Source organism: Ranitomeya variabilis, chromosome 4, assembly GCF_051348905.1.
Source record: "Ranitomeya variabilis isolate aRanVar5 chromosome 4, aRanVar5.hap1, whole genome shotgun sequence".
In the NCBI taxonomy this organism is placed as follows: domain Eukaryota; kingdom Metazoa; phylum Chordata; class Amphibia; order Anura; family Dendrobatidae; genus Ranitomeya; species Ranitomeya variabilis.
Window position 1 is genome coordinate 99,101,860 of NC_135235.1, and position 4,642 is coordinate 99,106,501.

The 4,642-nt window shown below is 43.5% G+C and overlaps 1 long non-coding RNA gene across 1 annotated transcript; it reads right to left on the reverse strand.

Moving 5' to 3' along the window:
* Positions 1–266: 266 nt before the first annotated feature.
* LOC143768454 (uncharacterized) lies at positions 267–1,676 on the reverse strand. The gene is made up of 3 exons (XR_013213874.1): positions 1,164–1,676; positions 998–1,041; positions 267–834 (listed from the first exon to the last, which is right to left on the reverse strand). It is a non-coding gene; the product is annotated as an uncharacterized LOC143768454 (long non-coding RNA).
* Positions 1,677–4,642: the final 2,966 nt, after the last annotated feature.

Sequence of the window (4,642 nt, forward strand, 5' to 3'; positions counted from 1 at the left end):
GTGCCAATTATTGTCATATCAGGGGGAAAAATTCCTTCCTGACCCCAAATATGGTGATCAGAATAAATCCCAGGATCAAAGGCTCGTACCTCCCTGTATGTAATGGAAGCACGATTTAATTTTTAAAATGATTTTGTGTAAAAACTAACTATTTTTCAAAATACTTTTCAACATTTAAAAAAAATTTTTTTTTAACTACTTATGTGTGAATCTACTTATTCATGGATTGTACTAAACCTATTTATGGCCGTGTAGATCCAGAGGAAGGTGAAAAAACCCCATGAGGAATGGGCCAATTGTCCTCATATTAGGGGGAAAAATTACTTCCTGACCCCAAATATGGCGATCGTATTAAATCCCAGGATCAAAAGCCAAAATCTCTATCTACGTGCTGTGTTTATGTGTGGGTGCCTATACCTATAGTGAAGTGTGGGGCCTATACCTACCATGTAGTGGGGTCTATACCTATTATGTAGTGTGGGTGATGTGGATGTGATGGGTAATGGGTGAAATACTTACCCGGCCTGTGCTGAGGTGAGTTCAGGGATAATGGTCCATGTTAGACTATTATTCCTGAAGTCACCAGATGGAAAGTATGCACAGGCCACTCCGGGGGCGCAGAAGATCTTCGGGCTGGAGTGATGTGAAGCGCCAGCCCAGGATTGAAGGATGCAGAGTAAAGGGCCTGGTGCAGTGACATGATGGCATTGGTCCGGCATGAAGATGTTAGGGAGAGACATGATGTTCTATGGCAGCCGAGGTGACAAACAGCAGCAGAGACATGAGGTATGGGTCAGGAGGCAAAAAGTTTTGGGCAATTGGCATGGGCTCATCCTGCAAAACATAAGAGGAGACATTTCAATAAATTCTATCTTCTGGAAAAATCCTAGTTATCTTTGGGGAATGGTCATTATAATGAACCATTCCCCTATGTAACATCAGATCTGGTGTATGGGTATAATAGGTGTCTTGTGTATACAGTACAGTGGTCACTCACCATATGGTCTTAAATTGTTTCACAGCCCAGATATTCTCATCCACCTAAGAATAACAGAAACATGGTCACTGGCCGAAACAGTGGGAGAAAACAAAGGACGATTATAATGGCCACAAGGTGAGAAGGACATTTGATGGGATTTATCCTCAGAGAAGGATGATCTTACCGGGCCCAGCTTGGTGACACGTAATTAAAGCCGGCCATGGGGTTAAAGGCTTTCTTTTCCTCCGGCCACTGCATAAGATGGTTCTCCAGAACTGGCTTGAATGGTATGAATGGCGGCTGTGTTCTCCTTTCCTCCAGATCCTCCCAGCCAATGGTGGTAAAGAATGGATGCTCTCGGATTTCCCGCACGCACCCAATCGCTTCTGAGGATTTTTGCACAGCAGCTTCTTGATAAGATCTTTCATGTCAGCATCAAGCCAAGATGGAATTTCAGGCTTTCCTTTGGTTATAGCTCTGTAAGCTATTTTGCTGACAGAGCCAGTGTAAAATGGGGAGAGTCCTGTTGCCATCTCGGACACCACAATCCCCAGGCTCCACCAATCCACGGCTGTGCCATATCCTTTTTCGCGAAGCACCTCAAGGGCCATGTAATGGAAAGTGCCCATCACTCCAGAGATGTTATTGGAGGAGGCGACGCCATCTTGAGCAAGCCCAAGGTCAATTATACGGATGTGGCCGTCTGCATCCAATATGATGTTTTATGGCTTAATATCGCTGCAATAAAATGAGACAGAGTAAGAAATCTGCTCAGTGATACAGGAGATGAAAAATGAGTCACTGCAAGATCAGGTGGAACAGGGAGACAGGATCCCAGGAAGGTTGGGGGCAGTATTTTAGCATCTAAATGGGACAGAGAGAATGAGGAAAGTTCTGCTTACCGGTGGACGATGTTGTGTCCATGGAGGAACTGGAGGCCACATACCATCTCTGCTGTGTAGAATCTGATGGAGAGAACAGAGTGTAGTATCAATGTCATCGCTGCGCCTCCTTCCTGCCTAGGCTACATTCCCTGCCAGCCACTGTCTCAGCTACATCCCAACCTCAGATCTTATTTCCACACCTCTTCTCACTTATCTTCCTCTTTCTCACCTTACATTGTCGATGTCCAAGCAGCCATACATCTCAATCAAAGCCTCGAGGCTGCCGCTGGACAGATACTCCGTGATTAAATATGCACGCTTTCCGAGACTGTTGTGCGGCATAGAGGTGACATAACAGTGGACAGTCTGTGGCCGCCAGGAGTACCAGCATCTCTCTCATAATGATGTTTCATTGACTTTCTTTTTCTTGATTATCTTTACAGCGATATAGGTGTTTCGGCTGGGGACTGATGCCAGGAACACCTGAGGAAAGAAATAGACAATGCTTCAAAAATGTGTAAGGGAGATGGAAAACAGCTGGTTTATCTATTGCACAAGAAACGGGTGTACTGAGTGGTTTGTGAGGCTGCTAGTAACCTGGACCTTATAGCAGAGCAATGCTAAGCCAATGGCATAATGCACTGTCTACTCCATGAATGATCCATGGAGTGGTCTTAAAGGGGTATTCCTTTATTACCATATGGGAACAAATAAAACAAACACCGAGTGGCACTTTGAGCTGGTTGGGAGTCAGTATTGGTTTAATATCAATGTGCCGCTGATTTCAATTTTACTGAAACAGAGTTCAAAGTATATATTGTATCCTGATAGCAGTATACGTAGAAATAAACCATGTCCCCCCAACTACGCACACATGTAATCCCTGAGGTCAGCTCTTCGATTAATCAGTTGAGCCTAACTATGGACATCAGATGAGCCAATGTGTGAAATAATCCAGAGGGGCAGTGGAGCGTCTGGATTTTTTCCAGCGATGCCATAGAAGAACACTTCAATAAATATCTGTCTACAGAAGATAAAGGATGAAGATAAAATGGCACTGATAGGTTGACATAGGAAAATATATAAAAACTTACTTTGCCAAAGCTACCCCTGCCCAAGACTTTATGGAAGGTAAAGTTACTCATGTTAAGCATGGGGTAGGGGCTGGATGTTTTGGGGTCTCTGCTGCATCCAGGTGTTGGCTCTTCATCCTCCAATCCATTGTCTTTGGCCTCTCTCCTCTTCTTGAATCCAGTGATATCACTGTCCTCTTCCCTCTTCCTCTTGTCTTCTCCTCGCTCTCTTCTGTGTCCAGTAGATGCCATTCTCATTAATATCTTCCCGTCTGAGGACCTCCGTCCGATCACTTCAGCCGACAGTTGAAAGGTCAGAGGTGACAGAACCCTCAGGTGGCTCCTGCCAGGCAGCCGCTCATGGTCCTGCTCTGCCCTATACACTGTGGCATGGGCATGGGTGACAGTTTAGACTCCATAGGAACAGCACAGAACTTCGTGGTGGCTTCTAGCGCTGTTTTTTAAATTTAATAATACTTACTTTTTATCCACATGTACAGAGATGCGGGACACAAGAATACATAAAAAAAATATATAACATACTATAAAATCCCAGCTCTTCCCATTACCAATGTAATTCTAGGGTTTCCATATATTTAAAAAAAATGATCACTTTTATCTTATGTGTTATAATACTATGTCTCATATATCTGGATTACTAGAGATTAGCAAAACATTTGGTCCTAATTTAATTTGCTTCAAAATTAAAAAAATTCTTTGGAACCGTCAAATTTGAACAATTTGTGATTTAATTCAACTGAAATGCCAAAAAATGCCTGCTACCATTTTATATACCGTATTTTTCGGACTATAAGACGCACCCCAAATTTGGGGTGAAAATTGCAGAAAAAAAGATTTTTATAAGATGGGGGTCCGTCTTATTGTCCGAATTTACAGTATCTTACCTGAGGGCTGGCGGTGGCAGAGCAGGGTCACAGTAGGCATGGTGTCGGCAGAGGTGGGGTGATGCGGTACGGCATGCACCTGAGCAGGGTCCCTTCCTGCTTAGGTGGGCAACGCCACGGCCTGGTGGGGGGGTTGCAGCAGTGGTGTGGCGATGGCTGAGGTGCGGGGATAATGAGCGGTATGGCGTGAGCAGGGACCCTTCCACAGGTGGGGTGATGCAGGGGCCCGGTATCCAATGTAAGCAGCAGAGCCGGGTTAACCCCTTTACCCCCAAGGGTGGTTTGCACGTTAATGACCGGGCCAATTTTTACAATTCTGAACACTGTCCCTTTATGAGATTATAACTCTGGAACGCTTCAACGGATCTTGGCGATTCTGACATTGTTTTCTCATGACATATTGTACTTCATGATAGTGGTAAAATTTCTTCGATATAACTTGCATTCATTTGTGAAAAAAATGGAAATTTGGCAAAAAATTTGAAAATTTCACAATTTTCCAACTTTGAATTTTTATGCCCTTAAATTACAGAGATATGTCACACAAAATACTTAATAGGTAACATTTCCCACATGTCTACTTTACATCAGCACAATTTAGGAACCAACATTTTTTTTTCTAAGGGAGTTATAAGGGTTAAAAGTTGACCAGCAATTTCTCATTTTTACAACACCATTATTTTTTAGGGACCACAGCTCATTTGAAGTCATTTTGAGGGGTCTATATGATAGAAAATACCCAAGTGTGACACTATTCTAAAAACTGCACCCCTCAAGGTGCTCAAAACCACATTGAAGAAG